This window comes from Maniola hyperantus, chromosome 23 (genome assembly GCF_902806685.2).
Source record: "Maniola hyperantus chromosome 23, iAphHyp1.2, whole genome shotgun sequence".
NCBI classification, from domain to species: domain Eukaryota; kingdom Metazoa; phylum Arthropoda; class Insecta; order Lepidoptera; family Nymphalidae; genus Maniola; species Maniola hyperantus.
Window position 1 is genome coordinate 4,266,412 of NC_048558.1, and position 26,792 is coordinate 4,293,203.

Consider the following 26,792-nt stretch of genomic DNA (forward strand, 5'->3'; position numbering starts at 1 on the left):
TATTTATTTTCATCTGATCTGATCAGTTAAATTCACTTTAGGTTAATATAATAATGATTCAATTCATTTTCCTTTCATAACCTCACCTCTCCTTAAATGGTAGTTGCAGCCAATGTAATTTATAATTTTCACAAGGGTGAGCAAGCGGAACAAAAGTACATACTAGCACTTAATATAAATTTTATTGGTATAAGAATCAAATAAAATTCCAACATCCACATGGCTACTTTCGTGAGCATGAGTGTTGTATGTCTTTCTGTTTCTGGTATGTACATAGTTAGATTAATTCAAACCTGATATTTCATACCCTATACCTACTAGGTATTCAAAGTAATCTAATAACTCTAATTTGGTCGAATAAGTAAACCTACAGATTCAAAATAGGTTCAATGTTACCTACTTTATCTAGTGGACCAATTAATTATTTATTAGCTGATCCACCCCAGGTAGAATTTTCCAAAATCTTTTCTTTGTGTCTAGTAGTAGCTTAGTAGAGAACTCAAATCATATTTGATTATGCAGGGCCTGTGGGTTGATCTATGTCTGTCAGTACATAATACAGACTATTCAGTCGGTAGATAGGTATTAAATGGGTGCATCTAGCAATCGACTCTATTAGTCTCCCTATCACTGTCTATCATTCTCACAACCATACCATGCCTACCATAGACCCAAATCCAAAAATCTTACATTAAATGGTAGGTTATGAAAACACATGCACCTGACACATATTTCAGGCATTCTATCCTTAAATTGTACTAAAATATTACTATGTGTATAGTTAAGTATGTAATTATTTAATTAAACAAGAGTAACTACTCATATTGAGACTATTCAATTCAAAGTTTTAAGACTTTATTTTAGTTACTAGGTAAACTAGATTTGCTTCAATTAACCATAGTAGTATTCAGATGTTTCTTACCTTCTTATTACTGTATTACATAACAATACCTTGAGGTTACACCCTCCATCATAATGAGGCAGGCAGGGATGGCTTTTTTTTCTTTTGTATCATTATAACAGGCCTCACACAAAGAGTTACTGTGTTCTTATCCGATCCATGCAGGTACATGACTGCTTCTAATCACAACTTGAAGGTTATGTGCACTTCTCCACCACAGATGCCGGCCAAAACCACTTGTTCATCTCACATTCGTCGACCTCATCGTCAAGTCGGGGTCACAGGGTCGTGGACATCATCAGAAAAGTTGTCGAACATGAAAAAAATGGTAACAGTTGAATAATCTCGAAAATATTGCATTTAAGTGACACCAGTATCAAGTACATACCTACTTGATTATATCAGACCCCTGTATATAACCCAAATTTTGCACTAAAACCATTGATTGACCCATTGATGTAGATATGACCGTTGTTATTGTAAGATTATTATTTTTTATTTTTAACTAAAGCACATGTACATATTTCTTTTTTTAAAATGATTGTTGAATGATTTAAATTAAGACTTGAATAAAATTATATTGTCAACATTACTTCCTAGATAGATAAAGTTATATATAAATGAGTTAAGTAGATATTATTCATTCTAAATTTTCACATTTTATTATGCTATGATAATGTACTATAGGTAATAATTTGCACACTCAGTTATTGGTTGAATGTGTTAGATCAAAACAGATTTACGACCAAATTGTACCACATTCTAGCAAATAAACTCTACTTTTTTATTTCTACATTAGCTCATGTATCAAGTACTTACCTACATAATAATCTAATTGTTTTCTTGATTCTACTTTAATATAGGTAGGTGCCTATTTGGTTTAAAGTATTTGATATCACTTATTACCTTATTTCGATTTTAAAATACAAGGTGTTAGTACTACGGTGCGTTGCATCCAGTCTTGAAATTAATACTAATACTACTTATAACTTCATAGATCAAATCTTGGGCTAGGTATGTTCCTACATAATAATCCATTAAAGCGGTCAGAATAAAACTATAATCCCTTACTTTGAACTCTCAAATAAGTCATAATGCTGATATCTACTTACTATTAATAATTATAGCCTTCACTTACTCTGTTCTAAAAGTATCAATTGGTAATATTGTGACTTATCAAATACCTACTTAGGTATTTTGATGCAGTAATCTTACATTAGGCACTCTTAATATTCACCCATGCTTTAATGAACATCCACTGTAAGAAGGTAAGTACACAGATTCACCGCTTTCAATACAACCTATGGATGCATTGGACCCATCGACCTACGTACTTCTGCTTGTTCCAGACAGTATAAGGTGCTTTCCTCAAACCAATCTCTTGAGTAGTTGCGTTGGAGACAAGTCCTCCAACTCGACACAGGTCTACTCAAGTACTCCCAAAGTAATAGTGTAGCACCATTGCAGTTTGTATGTATTTCATATTCACTTTGTTATTCGTTCAGGTAGGTTTCTTCATATAATTTCCGATATAAGTACCTAATAAATATGTTGCTATGCGTCTTGTACAGGCACTTTTAACATCTTCCAGGATAGACCCGCATTTTTGGGCATGAATCACATCCAATCTTCTGATATAAACAACTTAACCTCCAATCCGGGTTTATTAGTCTTGGGATGACCCTAATATGAATCAAACGCAGTTCCAATGTCCACAGTCTTATATTCAGGTACACTTGTCACATCCACTTAGTTTATATCTAGCTTAATTAATCACCTAGTACTTATATCTCCCTTAATTACTTTTATATCGTCCCTCTTTTTACTCCCGCGCGCTGTCCCACCTCCACTGACGGGTGACAGATGACAGATTTTCTGTGTTGCCCACACTGTGTTTAGTGAAGCCCTTTCATATGATACCCCACTTGATATAATATGTAGTTATCTTACTTCGAAAATTGAAAATACTAATTACTAGCTGATCCCCGCGGCTTCGCCCGCGTAGATTTAGGTTTTTAAAGATCCCGTATAGCCTATGTCACTCAGGAATAATGTAGCTTTCTACTGGTGAAAGAATTTTTAATATCGGTTCAGTAGTTCCAAAGATTACCCCCTACAAACAAACTTAACGACATTACCTCTTTATATAATAGTATAGATTAGTTCATGACCACAATTTTTTTTTTGGGGTGATCTAACCCTAAATTCCCGGTTTTCAGATTTTTCAGCTGCCAAATGTCAGCTGTAAGATCTACCTACCTGCCAAATTTCATGATTCTAGGTCAACGGGAAGTACCCTGTAGGTTTCTTGACAGGCAGACGGACAGACAGGACATACAACAACGTGATGCTATAAGGTTTCTGTTTTTCCTTTTGAGGTACGGAACCCTAAAACACACCACTAGACCAGGACCACCACCACACGCCAGGTCTAATCCCTACGAAACAATATTCTAATCCACATTAGCTTATGTTTTGATACGGTCACTTATCTACGGAGTGGTACCATAGTTGACCGCTAACGGTATATAAGCTTGGTCCAGTATTTTTTTACTGTTAAACGTCAGCGCGATAACAAAATGTATTCTCAGTGACGGACCTACTTGTAAGTACTCGTGTTGCTTAACCGTTGCTTGTTAGTTGAGTGGAAGATGAATCCACAGATTAATAACTAATGTTAAGACTAGCTTATGCTCGCGATACGTCCGCGTGGACTACACAAATTTCAAACTCCTATTTCACCTTTTTAGGGGTTGAATTTTCAAAAATCCTTTCTTAGCGGATGCCTACGTCATAATAGCTATTTGCGTGCCAAATTTCAGCCCGATCCGTCTCTAGACGGACTACTAGAGTAGTTTGAGCTGTGCATTGATAGATCAGTCAGTCAGTCAACCAGTCACCTTTTCCTTTTATATAATTATTTAGATTAGCTTACCGTTGTTTGTTAGTTGAGTGGAAGATGAATCCACAGATTAATAACTTATGTTAAGACTAACTTAATATGCTCGCGATACGTCCGCGTGGACTACACAAATTTCACCCCCTTAAGGGTTAAATTTTCAAAAATCCTTTCTTTGCCTACGTCATAAAAGCTATTTGCGTGCCAAATTTCAGCCCGATCCGTCCAGTATTTTGAGCTGTGCGTCGATAGATCAATCAGTTAGTCAATCCTTTTATTATATTTAGAAGAAGAAGATATTAGTACATATGGAATATAGAATGGAAGTATGTAGTATGGAGGATGGACTAGACCTACCTAACGAGCATCTCGAAAACAATTACAGTATCATTTGACACTACAATTCGTCATCTGTTTAACATTTGATCCCACGTCGTTATCTGAGACCGCAGCGACGTTCCTCGTAACATGTGAACTAAGGCGAAACTTAAATGCATCTCTTATGATTATATTCTACTATACTATACACTAGTATATTCCAGCGACTTTGTCTGTGACTGACTGTCTGTCTGACTGTTGACTGATCTATCAACGCACAGCTCAAACTACTGGATGGATCGGGCAAGCAGATAGCTATTGTGACGTAGACAATAGACATCCGCTAAGAAAGGATTTTTGAAAATTCATCCCCTAAGGGGGTAAAATAGGGGTTTGAAATTTGTGTAGTCCACGCGGGCTAAGTCGCGGGCATACGCTAGTCCGTTTATATACTGATAAATTTTTTCTTTAATTTCATAAATGTACCTAATTAGTTTTAACATTTTTGAGATAAGTAAAAAACTAAGCTCCTTTTTTAAATTATTAATTTTGTTTTCTTCACCTTTTTTCACTTTTTTTGACATAGGTAATATTATTATTATTCGCTATCACAACAAGGCCTCGCATGATGCGATTTTTAGGGCCCATTTCTACTGAAGAGATACGGAGACGTGTTCAATAGACTAATCAATTTTTTACTAGATGACGTGATCATTTTGCCACGTCATCATCCATTGATCTGATTGGTTGAAAACACATGTCTTCGCTCCGCTCCGTATGAGCGGAAACGCGCCCTTATGTGTGGTTTTATGATGCTAGTCGCATCCCTCGAACCCCAAACAAATTTTATCCCTAATAATGGCCTCCGATCATCAAAATGACAATTAAATTAAACCGCAGGGCATCCTTACGTCCGACACGCATTCGACACGGCGAAATCCCTGCAGTTGTTAACCACAATTTTATTTTTCCTAGTCAATTAGCCCAGAGTGGCACTACACATGTCGACATCTGTTCAACTACCAATGGGACGCGTTTCCGGACGTAGGTATTCGAGATTTTTTTACGCGGGCGGTAAATTAACGCTTGGGGCGCGTTCGAAAATCCATGACACGTGCATGCCACGGCGTGCATTCGAAATTTGAAATGCGTATGACGCCGAAAGTTCATAGGAAATAGTTTTTAAATTTTTTGTTATCTGTTTCGGTGTTCATTTGACAGTTGAGTTTTTTGGAAGCTCATAAAAACCGTAAACAAAATGTTTCTTTCATAAATCTTGTTTTAACTCAAGTAAATTCTGAACAAAGTCAAATTAGGTAAGTTAATACGCTCAATCAAGATCTTATCCTATATGGTCTTTGATAAGCTATGGTGGATGGACTAAGTAAAAGAAGACTCTGGTAAACTTGACGAAACCAAGAGATACCTACCACCTAGGTACTTATAATATAGCTAACGCTATTAGGATTGTCGATTGGGATAAAAGGCTGACTCGGCGCTATATTAGCCTACTTATATTTTGGCCTAAAAGCCGAATGGCATAACATACAATGCAGCTAGTGCGATTAGGGTTGTCAGGCCTAACGCGGACTCGGCGCTAGATTAGGCCACTTACATCTTGGCCTAAAAGCCAAATATATTTTTTAAGGCCGGCCATAACATAATATTATATTGTAGCTGATGCAATTAGGGTTGCCAGGTCCTAAAATAGGTACAAAAGGCGGACTTGGCGCTACGTTAAGCCATTTTCATTGTGGCCTAAAAACCGGATATATCTTTACCACCGATAATAACGTTTTAAAAGCTGGACATAACTATTATACTTAATTTAAAAACTCGGTTACTTACCTACTTATTTTAACTGTTTATTATGTACATATATAAATAACTGTCTTGTTGCAAAATTAACCAGTTATAATCAATCAATTCTGATCAGTTCGATCGTCATTTGATATATTTACTTTTAAATAATATCAACGAAGTGAAAAATTTCAGTTTTCGGTCTGAAGAAATCTGAAATACCTACCTTATTCTTCTTAAAATGCACGCTCACGCTGATATTATTACAGAAGAGTGGAGCCTTCTGACACAGGAGTAGTTCTACTACTCTTAAAACAAGGCTCCAACCTCTTTGTGCTTCTGTTAAACTAAGTTAGCTATTTGAATTTTTTTTTCTTCTTTTGGTACCTAGGTAAGGTACCTAATACCTTTTCTATCTAAGGTTGGCGATCATGAATTTGGCACTGCAGCTCTAATAGTGATCGGGTGCTTTTATTGAACCACTGGTTCTTCAACCAGGAGTCATTGTGGCTAATTCCGTTGTACACAATCTCTAAACTAAACTAAAATGGCACGTCTGACTATTGTTATCCCTATCATAATGTTGCTTGCGAAAGGGATAGCACTAAATTTAGACCTGTTAATTTAGTTTAGTTTAGAGATTGTGTCCAAGAGAATCGGCCCCACTCTCCATCCCACTCCCCTTCTATACTTCTGACAAAAAGCCTAATAAAAGCTGGACAACCTGGACACGTAAATATTTGGTCGGACACTACTACAAAAACCAAACATACCTATCCGGCTAAATCCGTAAATTTTATACGTAGGTACAATAATTCAATTTTATAGTAAATATTTATAAATTACATCACAAGCGAAGAATTTAAGCAAAATGAAAACTATTAAATATAAATCTAAAAACACTTTATTGATACGGGACGTGTATCCGAATAAATTTCCGATTTATTAAAACTGACATGTCATGGCACGCATTCGATATTCAAATAATGCACAGATGATTTTATTTTTAATAACTGCGTCCGAAATTCTAGCTCTATTTTTAATATTTTACAAACAATGTAGGTATTTACTTGTTTACTCGTATTTTGTTCATAACGTTCTACAATACCTACCTACCTAGACTACCTACATAATATGAACATCTGAACTCTAATTTTACAGATCAGACACAGATATCCTAAATACTTAATAAATAGTAATATTTTGGTCACATGTGAAATTCGAACTAGTTTCTGAACGCAAATTTTATTATTTTCAAATATATTAAGTTGTTAGGTTCTTTTATACTTAAAATTATTAAATATTAAATTATTGAGTAAGTAATAGGTAATAATCATTATTTACCTGAATTTTCATATTAACAATTATTTTATAAATCAAGACATAAGAAACTACCTATTTTTAGATAACCGTTGCATCCGTCAAATTTTAAAACGTACATGACATTGACATTTTGACATTGATGTAATGCAAAAAGCAAAATGGTGCGCGCTGGTGTAAATTATTTTGTGTAAATTATTAAAATATTTGGATTATTTTGTGTTATTTTAGTTATTACATGAAAATAAACGTGTTTTATTATTGTAGCTTGGTTTGCTTTGAGTTTGAGGAGTGATTTGTTTTGCTATTGTTAGTGATAACTACAGTTTGGCTAGATTCAAGTTAGCATACCTATTCACAACACTGATATTTAGTTAGGAGTGACGATATCCTCGCAAATTAATTAATTTGGTTTGTCTGATGGTTTTGCTATGCGTAACGCCATCTATTGGGGTAAGTTTTTTGCAATTTCTGAATTACATGGACATTTTTATGACTTAAAAACAACATATTTTTTGCTGAATGGATACTGATTAAAAACAAAACATTTTAAATTTATTGTTTTAGTATGATTTCAGGTTGGTTAGTTATAACAAAATATTAAAAAAAAAAAAAAATGCCTATTTAATTAATTAGGTATAATTAATGGAGAAGAGATTATACGAATCGTGGTCAGCGTCCTATCGAGACAGGGCCTAAGATGCCTTGGGGTCAACGCGAAGGAATACCGTTGCGGCCGCCTAATTAATAGTCGCCCACTCGTACTGGACTCGAACCCGCTCCCAGGCTCTGTTTACTGCAGACTAACACGCCACGCATCTACAATGCAAATCCTCCAAACACGATCCACAATCTGCGATTCAATACCGACGCATTACAGCTCAGAGCTTGCCATCGCATACGAAATCGAATCGGGACTATCGATTTAACTACATGAGGGTCGTAGAAAGAATTCCTTACAACAATGAGTCGGTGTAACAATAAATACCTTAATGATATCCCGAGTTCGGAGAGAAAAGGCGTCCGGCGGCGGCAGGCTCACCCGTCCCACTCTTTTGAAGAGAAATCCGACACTATAACATCTGAACACGCAACATCACAATACGAAATGGCACAATCTCACAGGAGCACTATAAAGTGGAATCCACAGCACTGGTTTGGTTAAGGTACAAAAGATGTTTTTTCGTAACACAACGCGCTAGCGTTACTCCTTCGAATAACAACCGACGCGCACGGCAGCCGGGCACGAACTGAACTGGTTTTGCCGGGAGAGAGGGAGGGGGAAGACGGTCGGGTGCGTTTGGTTCGGTTTTATGAAAATATTTCGTGAGTAATGCACGTGTTATGTCGAGTGCGTCGGCCTAGAGCGGCCTCGGATCTTTGATTGAAGTGCATCGGAACCTACCTAGATGGAGATTATGAAAGCCTACGCTACGCCTGTAACGCCGGATAGGTAGATAGCGACCAGCTTTTGAAGAGGGATGCCAAATGCAGGCTGTTGTTTCTGACAGACGTCTGTGATCTTTATCTGCATTTAGCAAATTACAACCTAACCTAGGTACGTTGTAACTTGCCTCGAATAGACTTCCCTTGATGGTTATACATCTATTTATGGAAGGGGAATAGTCCTGAATGGGACTGATTTACAAGCAAATATTGTTGTAATGCGATTTAAACAGTGCCATTTATGTAGACTGCAGGAACTCCCTCATAATGCCTTTCTGGATTTTGTTCTGAAAGGCAATAAAACGGGATCTAGGTAGGTAGGTACTTAGTAAGTTTACAAGATCAAAGTATTTGCCTAACTATTCAGGGCATATTAACTGGAGCTTTTGTACAAGTAGATATCTACACTGCAATGCAGTTGCTACATACATAGTAAATTGTTGCAGTTTTTGAAAATATAACAAGATCTCACGTCCCAAAAAAAATCCTCCCACTACAGTTTTAGAAAGATCAGATTGTGTACAAAAAACTGTAGACCTAATCTTCAAAAAAAATTAAAACATTAAAGATTTTGGTGTACCTACCTTAAACTTGTTTTAATTCCTCTTCAGTTTTTGGGACACCGGACACAAGTGACTTCTCTTGCAATTTATCGGCACTTGTCCTTGATGGTTGAAAACCTTGAACAGGTATTACCAATCTAAGGTTTACATTTAAGCAATGACTTGTGCAAAAATTCCAGCTGCAGTTGCAAAACTGTCGTTGAAACTTGAATACCAATTTTTTTTAAGACATTTGACATTTCTAACTGGGTTTGTAACGGGAAACTCCACTGGGTTACAGTCATAGAACGAACATGTATTTGTACCATGGCGTGGTCATGTTCAAATTATAAAGGCTGAAGGCTTTTGTCTTCCTACGAGTGCGTCCCCGTTTCGAAAGCAAAGCAAAGCTCACTGGAACATGAGCTTTGGAGGCATTGGATTGTATCTGCAATCAAATTTACAGCGAATGGGAGGGCTGGATCGATATTAGCTCTCTTATTGGAGTTATCTTGATATGGAAGTTGATAAGCGAATAGAATAAAGGCGGATACATAGTTTTGAAACGTTACGCTTCTCGAGTGAAATAAAATTTTCCTAATATGTGGGAACAATCGGACCCACATATTATTAGCAAACCTTGACCGAGAGCACTCTTCAACCCAAATATGCCCTTCTCAAAGCACATTGATTTTATGGGACCACTTCTGCTATTGATTTAAAAAAAAAATTGCAAATCGGTCAGAAAACTCGAAAAAATCGGTGTACATCTAAATATATAAAAGTAAAAGGTGACTGATTGACTGACTGACTGACTGATCTATCAACGCACAGCTCAAACTACTGAACGGATCGGGCTGAAATTTGGCATTCAGATAGCTATTATGACGTAGGCATCCGCTAATAAAGGATTTTTGAAAATTCAACCCCTAAGGGGTTGAATTCTAAGTCCACGCGGACGAAGCAAAAGCTAGTAGGTACAATATAAAAACGGGCCGAATTGAGACCCATCTCCTTTTTGAAAGTCGGTTAAAAAGGTCTTTTTGGAAGTCGGTTAAAAAGGTATGCCTAGTCCTAAAAACGATATCTGGTTTAAAAAAGTATGTTTGTCTGTTTAAAAATATTGTCCGGCTTTTAGGGCAAAATGACCGGCCTAATCCTATAAGGGTTCCCTTTTTCCTTTTGAGGTACGGAACCCTAAAAATTGTACATTGCGCTACGCATGAACCTCAAACTACCTACTACTACTTTTATGGTGCTGAACATTTCAATACGACACAACATCATCATCAACATCATCAACCCATCACCGGCCCACTACTGAGCACAAGTCTCATTTCAGAATTACAAGGGCTTAGGTCATAGTCCAATACGCTGGCCGAGTGCGGATTGACAGATTTCACACCCCTTTGAGAACATTGAAAAGAGAACTCTCAGTCATGCAACTTTCCTCAATATAGTTCCTCAAAAGCAAGTGATAGTCTGCGACAGGTCGAGATGATTCGCTTCAATCAACCCTACTGGCAAGTTATCTTTGTACCAAATTTCGTCAAAATCGGTTGAACTGATGGGCCATGAAAATATAGCAGTCAAACAGACACTTTTGCATTTATTATATTAGCATGGGCCATGGACTATGGATCATGTTACGCGTGTAATATTTTCACGAAGCGTCAAGTCGCGGTTTGAAAGTGTGTTTCTACTTAACGTTGCGGGTTGGTCCTAATATTATAGTTACTAGGTATGTAGTAATGCATACAGTCCATATGGAGACTGAAGTTCTATTTGTATTTAAATTAGCTCAGTTTCCTTGAGCTCGTATTTCGTAGATTTCGCGGTACTTCCTGGCAGGCTATTTGTGTGTAACTTTATAATTTACTAGTTGTTGTTCCACAACTTTGTGCGTGTTTTGTTTTTCCCATATTTATAACTGCTCACAATCTTGCTTTCCAAAAATCATTATTTCCGACGTATATTCTATTTTCCGAATTTTCCAAAGCTGTAGATTTTTTTAATTTATAGACTACCTAGCGTTTGGCTACAATCATTCTTGATAGCAAGTGATATGCAGCCATTGAAGCCTTTTAATATATCTTCAAGAATATTCACTCTTGAAGATATGTTAAAAGCGGAAGGGAAAACTGATTTTAAAAAAAGTATAGCCCACACCAAAGAAGTAGCAGGCAACATCTAAGATTTGTTATACAGTACTTACCTAGAGAAAACTTGCATCCCGAAAACAAATATAGGCTACTTTTATCTCCAGGGATAAAAAAACTGAATCTCACGCAGATGAAGTCGCGCGGAGGATGTTATATGTAAATATTATGATATACTAGTTGATGCTCGCGACTTTGTCCGTGGATTCAGGTTTTTCAAAATCCTCTTTGATTTTCCGGGATAAAAAGTAGTCTATTTTTTTATAATTTATAGACTAGCGCTTGGCTGGAATAAGGTCTCTATGTGTTAAGCGAGGTGTAATCTATCTTCATTCCAAATTTCAGTCAAATCCGTCCAGTAGTTTCTGTGTGAGATAGAGTAACAAACATAATATATGTACATAAACTTCCAATCCAATCCAATCCATCAGCCTGTTTGCGTCCACTGCTGGTCATAGGCCTTTCCAAGAGCGCGACACCAAACACGGTCCTCCACCTTCCTCATCCATCCGCTCCCCGCCACCTTCTTCAGGTCATTGGTCCAGCGAGCTGAAGGTCGTCCCACGCTGCGCTTACCGGTACGCGGTTTCCACTCCAGAACACGTCTGCCCCATCGGCCGTCGGCGTTGCGTCGGTTCTGCGACAGACGCATAAACTTACGTCTTTATAATATTAGTAGATATATTATACTGTATGAAAAACCCATTGCATGCAACTTTGTCAACAAGAAATTCGTCAATCCAGTGAAGTGAAGTCAAGTCCTACAATGCACAATATTTAACCGATGAAAAACATTTACAGCAGAAATACTACCCCCAATATTGATTCACTTATGTGCATATAAGCCGGGATTAAACCTCCAGCGGGGAAATAAATTAAAAGCAAAACGCTTAAGAGGGCGAGCCGGGAATTTTACGATATTAATAAACCCCTATTAGCAAGACAAGATGGCGGCTGGTAATTTTAAACACCTGAATATCGTTTGACCGAGTTTTGTAATTATTATCTTAATCTCTCCTGCTTAAATATTTCTCTTCTATCCATTCAAACTTACTAGACTTAATTCAAAATGGGAAAGTCTGTTTGTTAATTTCATCATCATCATGCAGGTAAGTTTTTGGTAGCTCAATAATATCTAATCAAAAAAATTCTTAGTGTTAAAACTTTATTACTTTCTCCAGTCATATTTTACCCGTGTTCAAAAGTACAATTTTTTGCAAATTACACAGGCAAGCTTTTTTTATAATTTTCTTTACTCTTAGAGTCCGTTCAGATGTGCCACAACTTCTTGTGGCATCTGCATTTCACTGCAGATTCTGCAGTGAAATCATTTCATCACCATGATCAAACCATCATCGGCCCACTACTAGCAAAGTCTCCTCAGAATGAGAAGGGTATAGGCCATGAGTCATGACTGCCTCGCTACCCAGTGCGGATTGGGAGACTTCACACACCTTTGAGAACATTATAGGAAACTCGCTGGCATGGTTTCTTCAGGCATGTCAGGTTTCTTCACGATCTTTTCCCATTAAAGCAAGTGATATTTAATTGCTTAAAACGTTCATAGCTCCAAAAAATTAGAAGAGCTTAACCGAACCCTATACCCTATACCCTCTTGAATAGAAGGCTTGCTATCTTGCACTTGCACATCCTATCACTACTCTACACCAACCAATTAAATAGGTACACTCAATTGCACACATCCTGTTTCGCAATCACTTCAATCTTATTTTACACTAGCTTATGCTCGCGACTTCGTCAGCGTGGAGTACGAAATTTCAAAACCCTATTTCACCCCCTTAGGAGTTGAATTTTCAAAAATCCTTTCTTAGCGGATGCCTACGTCATAATAGCTATCTGCATGCCAAATTTCAGCCCGATCCGTCAAGTAGTTTGAGCTGTGCGTTGATAGATCAGTCAGTCAGTCAGTCAGTCACCTTTTCCTTTTATATATTTAGACTAGAGGATGCCCGCGACTTCGTCCGCGTGGATTTAGGTTTTTTAAAATCCTGTGGGAACTCTTTAATTTTCCGGGATAAAAAGTAGCCTATGTCCTTCCCCGCGATGCAAGCTATCTTTGTACCAAATTTCGTCAAAATCGGTTGAACGGTTGAGCCGTGAAAAGCTAGCAGACAGACAGACAGTCAGACATACAGACAGACAGACACACTTTCACATTTATAATATTAGTATGGATTTAATATGCCGTTTTGGGTTCGTATAATTTCTTGAAATTAATTGCACACAACCAATGCGAGGCAACATTTTTGAAGGTTGCGGTGTGGTCCGTCTAAAAAGACTCTAACATAAAATCAGGTGAAGCGTTTTCCCTATGCAAATCCGGCCTGCACAAATTAGCCTTACACAGCATAATGTTAAAACGTTATTGCATAAATTAAATGCAAATCGGTTTTTATTTCCTAACAAGCATTATTTTGATAGAGTACCTACCTACGCAGCTTTTAGAACAAGAGATAAAATACAATTTTATACTTATACTAGATTATGCTCGCGGCTTCTTCCGCGTGGACTACACAAATTTCAAACTCCTATTTTACCCCCATAGGGCGTTTGTGCACTCATCCGCATTCGGTTCGTATCCAAGATTTTTCGAAGTGGCCGTCATAAAAATACGTACTCATTCGATTCATATTTTTACGAAATCCGTGATTTCACGGATGGGTGCACAAGCGCCCTGCCCCTTAGGAATTGAATTCAAGTTAGATACTGGTAGTCTTAGTGATCAAGAATAGAATAGTCAAGTGCAAGCCTATAATAGTGAAATAGAATAGAAGAGAATACATTTTTATTCAAACAAACTTTTACAAGTGCTTTTGAATTGAAGAGTAATATTTCGTTTGATGTTGCAGATCCCTAAAAAAGAACTACCTAACATGTCATTTTAAAACACAAAACAAATTCAATATTACAACAATCCAGAATTCAAAAACGAAATTGTTTTACGCGTATTCCCACGCAAGCGGACGAAATCCGCCAAAATGGATGGATAAAGCGCAACCTGGGTACAGCCTTCCACATCTACCGGGACATCTTTGAAAAGCCACCTCTATTGGTCATACAATAAAGGTGATAATGCAATAAAGGAATAGTAATAGAATAATGGTAAGGAATACTGTACGTTGCATATAAATTGGAAATGGGCACTGGGCTAATGGATCAGAAAATATAGAACCTTTTATCGGGTAGTGTTTACCTTTTCCTACGATTTTAAATAAATTTTTGGTTTTTTGGTAAATATGGGTGCTAGTGTGGCATAAATTGAAACATCTCGAAAGAGATTAAAAAATAAAATAAATTAACATAGTTATAATACTGGTAAACTAAGCGTAAACTTGATTGATTTTTTCTTTTTCAGCGCCTGTGTTACTAACTTTGAAGTCTTTGAACTAATCGACCTCTAACTAATGAATAGCCATTCGATATTGCGCTAAAAGTATTCTCGTCGTATGTACAATAAAAAAAACCGGCCAAGTGCGACTCAGGCTCACGTAACGAGGGTTCCGTACTGCAGCCGTATTTTTTCGACATTTTGCACGATACTTCAAAACTATGATGCATAAAAATAAATAAAAATCTGTTTTACAATGCACAGGTAAAGCCCTTTCATATGATACCCCACTTGATAAAGTTACTTATTAAGTTATCTTACTTCGAAAATTAAAAATACTAATTTTTAGTTCATGACCACAACTTAATTTTTTTTTGTGTGATGTAACCACAAATTCACGGTTTTCAGATTTTTCCCCTAATGTCTGCTATAAGACCTTCCTACCTGCCAAATTTCATGATTCTAGGTCAACGGGAAGTACCCTGTAGGTTTCTTGACGGACAGACAGGCAACAAAGTGATTCCGTTGAAATGGTTCCGTTTTTCCTTTTGAGGTACGGAACCCTAAAAATATAAAGCAAGTATGAAAACAGATCGCGTCAGTTGCAACGTAACTATTTTTTTTATTATTTTTATACGGGAGTCCAGTTAATTGAATACGACCAGTATGTTATTGAATTAAATGCGCCGGGGAGTTATATTGAGATTATTGTCCAACAAAATATGGTAATATTTTGATGGAAATTCCTTATCAATCAATCAATCAGCCTGTTTGCGTTCACTGCTGGCGTCCACAGATACCCCTTCCTCATTCACCCACTTCCCACTTTCTTAAGGTCGTCAGTCCAGAGGGTTGCAGGTCGTCCCACACTGCGCTTGTTGGTAGGTACGCGCCACGCGGTCTCCACTCCAGGACACTTCTGCCCCAGCGGCCTGCATCGGTTCTGCGACAGACATGACCTGCCCACTGTTACTTCAGCTGGCTAATTCGTTGAGATATGTCGTTCAGTTTGGTTCTCCGACGACTGCTATATCTATTGTAACTACATCCAACGAACTCAGATTAAAGGCCTTTTAAATTTAAATCCCAGCGTAAAGTACAAAAAAAGCTCACATTGCCCTATGAATGTTTCATTATTTATTAGAACCGCTAAGATTCGGAACACCCTTCCAGCATCAGTTTTCCCCTCCAATTATAATATGGGTACCTTCAAGTCAAGAGTGAATAGGCATCTTCTAGGCATCGCTCCATCCTAGGCTGCATCATCACTTGCCACCAGGTCTGATTGCAACCAAGCGCTAGTCTATAAATTAAAAAAAAGAATGGCTGGCATAAATGCCCGAACTCCGAAGTCTGAACTAGCCTCGAGTGACGTCACAGCCAATCGCTTGTCAACTCAAAATTCCCCGAATGGACCCACCTGCCGAAACAGGATAGAGAATATAATCGGAGTCCCGAATTTCTGTCATTCGCAATTTGCTGACGAAATCTTGCTCGTCAAAGCGGGTATTTCTATAAAAACGCATTTTCTGAATTGCGGGCCCTTTGAAGTTAATCCTTGGATTTGGAGTCGGCTTTTTTTAGGTTGTTTGTATGTAAATGTTATATTTCTTTTACATGTTAGATATTAACATTTCAACCCATCGCCGGTGCACGAAAACGGGTCTCCTCTCAGAATGAGAAGGGTTTAGACTTTAGGCCATAGTCTACCATGCTGGCTAGTAAAACACTAAAAAATTATAAAAAACTAGCTGATGCCCGCGACTTCGTCCGCATGTAATTAGGTTTTTTAAAATCCTATGGGAACTCTTTGATTTTCCGGGATAAAAAGTAGCCCATGTCACTCTCCAGGTCTTTATCTATACCCATGCAAAAAATCACGTCAATCCGTTGCACCGTTGCGACGTGATAGAAAGACAAACCAATAAACCAACAAACAAACACACTTTCGCATTTATAATAAGGGTATTGATACAACTGTAATCCTTTCTAAATTTTACAGCCCTTTTTATCCTTTAATAATTACGCTACGATTTTCCTTTTACGTGGCTAATTTCCAACCGCATTAACTAAAAGGCCTAATTAAGAACTAAGTCTTGAACACTTTTCAGCCTGAAGGTCGTACTTTGGGATTGTTTCAAAAATTATTATTTAAAGGCACTTCATAATTTCTTAATGGTAAGTTCCTCTGAAAGTAAAACTGTGATTATTTTGATTGTTGAAAAACATTAGTCCACGCGGACGAAGTTACGGGCATCATCTAGTTTATAATAAAGTAGCTTATGGTACGGTAGCGCGCTCCAGGTCACCCATACCGCGCACTTTGGCTGCGCTCAACGCGCTGCTGAAGGAGTCCCCTCGCTGTGACATATTTGCTGACAAATGAGCTGACCTCATGGGTCAAATCTTGCACTTTTGTGAAAATTTATAATTTTGCTTTTTAAAATTAATAATTTTAACAATTTTTGTAAGTATGTTTATGTTAGTTTGTACTCGTAGTTTAATTAGTGTAATTGGCTTTATGGCCGTTCTAATTAAATAATAAATAAATAATAATGTTGGGATATTTTGATTTTATAGGAAAAATATCAGTAAAAGAAAAACTTGGACGTCCTGTTTGAAATATATATTTGAAGTAAGTTAAAAAGTCATCGAACGTAAAACAAAGGATTTTAGAAAAAATAGGAATAAGAATATATTTAAATATAAACAATTTAGTTTACAGCCAGTTCCAACATCCCCCTTTAAACTAAATTGTCTTACAAAAAAAAAACTTAACATAACATATTAACACACAGGAACAAGAAAAAACTAACTAAGACCTAAACTACCTATAATTCTACTAGTTGCGATAGGCCCCAGTGGTTTGGTAAGAATATCATGCGGGTATATCACAACTTTTCATATAGTCTAAAATAATTGTATTATTACTAACTTTTTCTCGTATAAAATGAAAACGAGTGTCAATATGCTTCGTCCTGCTATGGTGCACAGGATTGTGAGCTAAGTTTAGTGCACTCTGACTATCTGACAATATCTTAATTGTAGATATCTTACCCGTAATATCCTCTATAAATTTACGTAAATAACAGGCTTCTTTAGTTGCTGCAGTAAGAGCCATGTACTCAGCTTCAGTGGATGACAGAGCAACAGTTGGTTGTTTCTTTGATTCCCAAGACACTGGTCCACCAGCTAATTTAAAGACATAGCCCGTGTAAGACTTTCTGTCAATTGGACAATTTGCCCAATCAGCATCTGCATACCCTGTTAACGGCTTTCCAGTTTTCCTATATATTAAGGAATACTCTAGTGTACCCTTCAGGTATTGAAGAATCCTTTTTGCTGCTTTCCAATGTTCCGTTGAAAAACACGTATTAAATTGGCTTAAGTAGCTCGTCGCAAATGCTATATCAGGACGTGTATTGACTGCCAAGAACATAAGGCATCCTAATAGATTTCTGTAAGGCAGCAGCAATGACTCACCACTAACGTTTCGTTCTAATTTGCTGTGAGCTAAAGGAGTACTAGCCGACTTACATTCACTCATATTAAATTTGTCCAATATGGACAATATATAATTTGATTGACTAACTTTTATGTAATCTTGATTCCTTTCTATTTGTAATCCTAAATAAGACTTCAAATTGCCAAGATCTTTCAAACTAAAATAACTTGACAAGTCATTTTTAACAATATCAAACGTCACGTCAGAATTATAAAAGACAATTATGTCATCCACGTAGACACCCAAAATAACAAGTTCATCACCAAAAAGTTTCGTAAATACACAAGGCTCAGAAGAAGTTCCTACAAAACCTATTTTTGAAAGTACTTCATTCAATTTTTTGTTCCAAGCACGAGGTGCCTGTTTTAGACCATATAGAGATTTGCGAAGCCGGCAAACCCTGTCTTCTTGGCCTTTCACAGAAAAACCAAGAGGTTGTTCCATAAATACTTCTTCTTCCAAATCTCCATAAAGAAAAGCTGTATCAACATCCAGATGTCTCATTTTAAAATCTTCTTCTGCTACCAATGCAAACAAAGTACGCAGGGAAGAATGACGAATCACAGGCGCAAACGTCTCATGATAATCTATATCTCTTGTTTGATTAAAACCTTTGACCACTAGCCTTGCCTTATACTTGGTTATATTACCATAAGCATCCTTCTTTTGCTTATAAACCCATTTGCAGGGAATAACTTTTTTATTTGGTCTGTCAACTAACTCCCAGGTACTTAACTTCATAAGTGAATTGTATTCATCAGTCATTGCTAAATCCCATTTTTCACCATCTTCCGAATGTATAGCTTCAGAATAGTTTGTTGGTTCACCCGAATCAACATCAGTAGAGACCTGATAAGTTAAAAATTCAGGTGGCTTTCTATTTCTAGATGGGTATCTGGGTTCATTACTTACTTGCGTTTGTTCAGTACAAGAAGACTCTTTATCTATGTTCACAGGAACAGATGATTCTCCTTCTGGACTACAACAATCAACACAATCATAAAATTGATCATCACCAGGTTCACTATGTTCTTCGAATAGTAATACTGACTCCGTATTTTGAACTATAGGTTCTGATGCATTTTCCTTTAAAGGTGTAAAACAATTCTCAAAAAAATTTGCATCTCTTGACTTAATAATACGTCTTGGATTTGCAGGATCCCGAAAAACATAAGTATTAGGATCTTCCGAGTAGCCAACGAAAATTGCTTCCTCTGCTTTTAAATCTAGTTTCCTTCTTTGACATGAAGGTACATGAACTAGAGCTCTACATCCAAATACTCTTAAGTGACTTAGATCACTTTTCCGACCACTCCACTTATCATAAGGTATTTTGCCACTCAAAGCTCGATGAGGGGACCTATTCTTCAAATAAACAGCAACTTGGAAAGCATCTTGCCAGTATGCTTTAGATAGTGAGCTTTCAGCCAACATTGATCTCGCCTTCTCTGTTATTGTACGATTAGTGCGTTCAGCAACTCCATTTTGCTGTGGGCTATAAGGCGTTGTTACTTGGTGCTCAATCCCATTCGAAGAAAGGTAATCAGAAAAACTCTTTATTTACATATTCTTTTCCTCCATCGGTTCTAAGAGCCTTTATTTGAAAACCTAATTGTTTTTCAACTAGAGCTCGAAATAATAAAAATTTATTCTTTACCTCAGTTTTAGAAGATAAAAAATATGGAAAAATCTTGCGAGTATAATCATCTATGAAAGTTAAAACATAAACGTTTCCTTGAAAAGATGTCGTGGACATTGGTCCACATAAATCAGCTATGGATTAGTTCTAAAGGTGATGACGCCCTATTATACGCTACGTTTTTAAACGGTTTTCTGGCTTGTTTGCCTTTTACGCAAGCGATGCAACTATTTTTATCAACCTTAGTAAAATCTACTCCTACCTGATGATTCTTCAATTGATTCATGCCTATGCGACATAAGTGTCCTAAACGTTTATGCCAGAGCTGATACTTGCTCAGACAGTCAGAGTGCACCTCATACGCAATATTTTCACTATTCATCTTAGGTGGAATATTAACAGTACCATCAACTATGTACAGTCCACCACAGGGCGAAGCATGAAGGACAGAATCACCTGAAACACAAAAAGTATCATTTTTATAAAAACTACATCCTCTTTTGTCGAAAACACATACAAAACCTTTATCAATATTTTTCTGTACAGATAGTAAATTAGCCTTTAAATTTGGTACTAGGGCAACATCACTTATTGTTTTTACTACATCACCAGGTGTCTTAATAGAAATATTTCCTATTCCACAGCATTTAACGCTTTCACCATTTGCAACAGTTATATTTCCAGTATTCATTGACCTAATGTCCCGAAACCAATCTTTTCTGAAAGTCATATATTTTGTAGCTCCAGAATCTACGTACCAAACATCCTTATTTGAAAAATTAGCAGTAAGTGCTGTGACCGAATCCATGACCTCATTTGCTACACTTATTTTATCTTTATTACGTCGCTGAGGACAATCTGGGCGTTTATGCCCTGGCACGTTACAGTCATAGCAAATAATCATTTTATTTGGTTTGGATTTCATTCCTTTGGCCTGGAAAACTGTATTTGTTGGTATGGTGTCATTTTTAGACATTTCATTTAATAGTTTTGTTTTGACCAAATCGGAAGTAATATCGATGTTGCAGTTTTCAAGTGCCATAATCAATGGCTCATATTTCGATGTGAGACCTCCTAGTAATATAGCTGCAATCGATTTGTCTTCTATTACTTTGTCTATGTCAGCTAGGTCTTGTGCCGTTGACAGAACTGCATCTATATATTGTTCAATATTTTCAAAGTCTGAAAGACTTAATCTATAAAGCTTACGCTCTAAGGCTAGCCTTCGGCCCATACCTTTATCCTCAAAAGCTGCCTTCAGGGCTTCCCATGCTTCAGCTGCAGTTTTTGCACGTCTTACGTGTGTAATAGCTACACCGTCTAATGTTAAGCATATTTTAGCCAGAGCCTTAGCGTCATTCCTTATCTTAATTGGTGCAGCGGTCGTATCTCCTTCTGGATACCCAACTATAGGAAACCAAAGGTCCTCATGTACCAAATCTCGACTCTAGTATCATAAGGTCGGATGTGGATTTTTGCTACTTTTCAGGAGAGCCAAAACAAAAATGCTAGGGAAATCGGGTCATAATTTCTAAACTACTAGAGATACAATTTCAGTTGTTTTTGTAATATTTAACACTTAACTGTACCTATCGTTAACCATTACTAGAAATACTTTATCATTAATAAATAAAATATAAACTCAAAATTTCTTCAAAATGAACGATATGCGACTTTATGCTGGTAATATTCGTAACTGTGCAAAAAAATTGTGTGCATAAGTTGTAAACCGACTTTATGGCTGCAATTTTTACTATTACAAATTTGAAATAAAAGTCGGATCTATTACTTAATATTTCATAATACGTCTTAACTGATTATACATGAGTAATATTCGGACAAAAGATCACAGTAGTTATCTCACAAAAATCATTTAGGAGTTTTGTGAGATAGCAACAATGTACCTATCTGATTTTTCTGAAACTGATTAGTTAGATCTGAAACATAATAATTGCATTCGCCCGATAGTCTGACCATTGCATCCGTGTAAACCTTGTGAGTTCTGAATGAATGAAAATAACATTTACAAATTCACAAATAAAGCCCATTAATTAAAAATAACGGCCAAAAATTGGAAAATAAAAATTACAAAGTAATTAGAAACCTACAGTGGGCAAAACATTTTTTGTGGAATTGCATACATGACGGTTACATCAATATAGAAATCTAAAACATGCCAACATAGCCTGATTTTCCTTATAATGATTAGGTACGTAAAGTAAGAATGGAGGTCAGCAGGTACCTACTGCAAAAGTTGGTTATATTTTACAGTGGATAATGGTTTCTCATTATGTCGTATATTGGGCGAAAGCGGGGAAGAATTTTAAGTTTATATGTACCTATAACATACTAATGAAATACAAAAAAGTCTTCTTTAAAGTAGTTTTTATAAAATAATAACACCCAGCATTATTGCGTTAGTTGTAGCCAGGTAATATATTCCAAAATCTGAAAATCCCCGCCGTTCTTATTTTTTTTTTGATATAACAAACGGTCCTGATATATCACCTTTGTAAAGGGATGTGGTCTTTAAAAATATGTTGTAGTGCCAAATCAAACTTATCAAAAAGTTTTGTTTCCTTCGCATGTTCTTGTAAACTGTGACCAATCTCTTAGTTTAGTAATCTGCATTGTTTGCAGCTGTTCCCTTTTTTTCTATTTGTGCATGGATTACATCTTACTCCATGTAGGTACATGTTGCATTTTAGCATAAAGCTTGTGATTTATCACCTTTTAGTGTGGTAATCCTTATAATAATCATAAGTAAGCCATAACGATTATCATGCTCCGATTATGACCGACACAATTATCAGACCACAAAGTCAATTCTTTAACAATTTCGAGAATACTTTGTTTCTTCTCTAGTAGATTAATGAAATAAGACAAGATACTGTTTTATTCCTTCCGCTGCAGCTGATGTTTTCAGACCACATTAAAGTAGCAACACTGCTGGTAGCATCATGAATCGTTTTTAAGGTGCAGAAACTACGCAGGTATAAGGATTTACTGTTAGTCAAATCCGGCATTGCCACTTTTGTAATAAAAATACTTTCTGCTTTCTTGAAAATTCCATTGCTTCTGTTTCGACTGTTCTTTTTAACAGATACTTTAAAACTGTTTCTTTCGTGTTTTAGTTAAGTTTTTTTATTTTTTTACATTCACTTTTATTAGTTGTTTAATTAATAAATTAATTTATATACTACATTTATATTTAAATTAACATAATCTAAAGCTTCCTATAATTAGGTATGTTTCGTTAGAATCACTATCATCACATATTGTAGGTGCCTTATAATTTCTGCTCTCGATTAATATCAAATTCGGTCGATTATAAGACGGGTAAAGAAGAAAAAAATTGATTAGGTACTCTAATATTTTAAGGCTACCTTAAAAACTAGGGCAATAAATTTTTGAACTGATGATTTGAACTATGATTCATAAAAAATACCATAAATGCACGGTTTTTTGCTTAGTGGGGTATTATTATAATATATGTTTAGATTTCCATGGTGTGATTTTCGTGGTCCTAAAAGATTTTCTAGTCTACATTTTCAAAATGTCTTCAGCTTTATTCTGGCTCTTTACTTTTTTCCCGCAGTTTAGTCCAAAATTTTGGTGAAATAGGATGGATCTCTTACCTATTAATCACATCAACTTTAATGTAGTCACAAACAAAAAGCTTTATTTCAACTTACTTCCATGAATTTTATTGCAAAATTATTTATATTACAAGGCAAAAAGTCTTAAATGATTCACAGTCCAAATATTAATACAAAAAATTCGAAGCATAACATCTGTTGTGATTTAACCTAACAAAATTATTACATATTTTAGAAGCAGAAGTGCGTAACTGCAGTACCAGCTAGTATTACAAATAAACTTATTTCGTAGCATAATGGTCGAACTCAAAATACATCTATCATTTTTCTCCATTGCTTTGGTGCATACATACGCAAGTCAAAAAATATAATTATGGTTCTCCAAATTTTTAGAATGTGTTCAGATACGACATTATGCATGTATTTATCTTTGCAACGAAAAGAGATAGAAATACTGGTGTCAGCTTGGCAGAAAGAGCCCGAAATGCTCATTACCTTTATGTAAAAAAGTGAGTTTGGTCGGAAGTACACATCCGACCTTATGATACTAGAGTCGAGAAATAATTTTGCATTTTAAATTTCCAAGTTGAATATCCTTCTCTATTTTTGAGACTAAACGGAGGAACTGACGAAGAATGTAACATCTTGTTACTACTTAAATCTCCGCTTGCTTGCGACATTTGAAAAAGAAAAATATCAAAAAAAAAACGATTTTTCTTATTCGCAACAAATAAAGCAACTATGGACAATTAATACCACTTTTCCACTTTTATTTTTCCACCTAGAGCCCCTTCGTGCTGATAACGTGTTGGGATATTTTGATTTTATAGGAAAAATATCAGTAAAAGAAAAACTTGGACGTCCTGTTTGAGATATATATTTGAAGTAAGTTAAAAAGTCATCGAACGTAAAACAAAGGATTTTAGAAAAAATAGGAATAAGAATATATTTAAATATAAACAATTTAGTTTACAGCCAGTTCCAACAAATAATAATAATAATAATGGTACGACTTCGGATGGACGGACGGACGGACGAATGGCGCGCTATCGCTTGAACTATGAAATTCTAAGATTTCAAGCTCCAAATTTACCATCATAGGACAAACTTTCATATAATTGAATACCTACATGTTTAAAATAAATGAATCTTTCGTATTGACCTTTAATGTAAGTATCATATTTACAAAATCTATTTTGTTTTTTTGTAGTGTCCAATCTCCCGCACCTAGTTTTAATTAAATAAATAACAGACTCAACTTTGAAGCCCTAAATCTGTCCTTGAAAATCATCTAATTTACTGGAAAAAAATACCTGAATATCAGAAATATAGTCTTATTGACTTATAATGTACTAGAATATGGATTTTTAATCACATTACTGGGTAAAAAAAAGAACTGTTGCCAATTTTCACGAACATAAATTCAACCAAAAATGTATATCAAAATAAACTATGTTCTTTAACAAATCTATTTGTATAGTTTTGGTAACAATCCATTTATTTGATCAAGCATAAAAAAATTATAAACATCACTCTAAATTACAATATATAGCCACGCAATGGCTTCGTTCGTATGGCCGAGCATAAATTTGTAAACCTCCTCTTAAAAAGCTAAAATTTAATCAGAAAACGAGCTTAATATAACCTACAAACGGCAGGTCTCGAGTAGCTTGCCCTTAACCAAGAACGATTTTCGGGAGTCCCGGGAGTATTTAATAATGTCGTAATGGAGGGCTCCGAATTTTATATTTTAATTTAATGAGTGGGCGCTCCGTCAAATTATGTCAAATATTGTAATAGTAAAGTTGGCTTGTAATACAATTTGGAAACTTTTACATTACTTGGAATGTTTTGTAAACTTCTAGGAATTTAACTTCCTACCTTGGTACTTATAATTTTTTTAAAGAACATAGATACCTACAAGTACATCTGCATATTTAAAAGTAAAATACATTCTTATAATATTTTTTTCTTACAATTTTCTTTGTTCTTACAATTTATTAATTACACAGAAACACCGACTGTTTCTAAGCTATGTAGGTTACCTGTGTTTCAGCACTTTCCTTAAAATTAAATTAATGGCTCATTTTATACAAAAGAAAGGAAATCTGCACGAAAATTGAAAATAGGTACTAATACTTGTTCGTGAACACATTTTAATTTTTTTGGGTTTTTTCTGATGTAACCACAAATTCGGATTTATTTCTTTACTTGTGCTATAAGACCTACCTACCTACCAAAATTCATGATTCTAGATCAACGGGAGATACCCTACAGGTTTTCTTGACAGACACGATGGACAGACGGACAGACAGACAGACAACAAAGTGAGGGTTCCTGTTTTCCTTTTGAAGTACGGAACCCTAAAAAGTAAGTAAAAACATTATTCAAAATAGGTAACTTATAACTTGTACTTCAAAATTGTACACTTTTGATAATCACTGGGTTGCATTTGTAAGGTAATGATAATTAATTACGTAAACTTAAAACTAAAGTTACGAGGGTTCCAAACGCGCCCAGGTTTGCCCAGGCGCCCAAAGTAAAGGTATATCAACCTAATACTATACCTAGTACGTATAATAGAGCGACTGAAATCTACCCTAATTACCTAACCCTTTATAACTTTTATCTTTCGTGTAATAAGCAAAATTGCACGTTTATGAAACTTCCTTCAGTTCCAGGCCACATTTTCGAAATAGCCTAATTAAGACCTAACTCAAAGACTTTTAACCTAAAGGAATAATAAATATTATAATTTATGTATTAAATGAGTATTGCTTTGTAGTTAAGACGTCGGCCTCCTGTTCGGAAGGACCTGGGTTCGATCCCGGCACGCACCTTTAACTTTTCGGAGTTGGTTTACCTAACTTGGATTTAAAAATCTTAGCTTATTTTTAACCTCTCTTCTATCCATCTAGAACCTTCTTCTATCTCTCTTACCTCGTGAGATTGCACTCAAAGTCATGGGCTAACTTGTCTTTGATAAAAAAATTGGTCAAGTGCAAGTTGGACTTGCACACGAAAGGTTCCGTAACATCGTACAAGAAAATGAAATAGCACAACCGTATTTTCTTTTAGACTGTGTAACTCTGCTGGCCCTACTGGCCGTTACAACAGCGTTACCCCGCAAACCAGTAGGTATATATATTAGTGTTCGCTTCAACAGCTGAACAACACTGCAAGTTAATGACGGACATCGCCATCTATGTTGTGATTTAGTAAACATATTATTTGGTCGTGAACATTTTTTTTGTGATGAAACTACAAATTCTCGGTTTTCTCTTTTTTCCCTTTACTTGTGCTACAAGATTCAAA

General features: G+C 36.0%; 2 protein-coding genes and 1 long non-coding RNA gene across 7 annotated transcripts in view; 1 reads left to right on the top strand and 2 right to left on the bottom strand.

Annotated features, from left to right (window-relative positions):
* Cirl (Calcium-independent receptor for alpha-latrotoxin) overlaps window positions 1-8,484 on the bottom strand; it is a 473,771-nt gene extending 465,287 nt beyond the window's left edge. For all 5 annotated transcript variants that reach the window (XM_069506482.1, XM_069506483.1, XM_034981105.2 and 2 more), the window contains exon 1: window positions 8,227-8,484. The gene's annotated coding sequence lies outside the window, so the exon portion shown is untranslated. The remainder of the gene's footprint in view (window positions 1-8,226) is intronic.
* Window positions 1-26,792, top strand: part of LOC117993223 (acyl-CoA Delta(11) desaturase-like) — a 214,109-nt gene that overhangs the window by 10,829 nt on the left and 176,488 nt on the right. The window lies entirely within an intron of this gene.
* Window positions 17,348-21,146, bottom strand: LOC117993182 (uncharacterized). Its single transcript, XR_011238085.1, has 3 exons — window positions 20,637-21,146; window positions 20,135-20,334; window positions 17,348-17,565 (listed from the first exon to the last, which is right to left on the bottom strand). It is a non-coding gene; the product is annotated as an uncharacterized lncRNA (long non-coding RNA).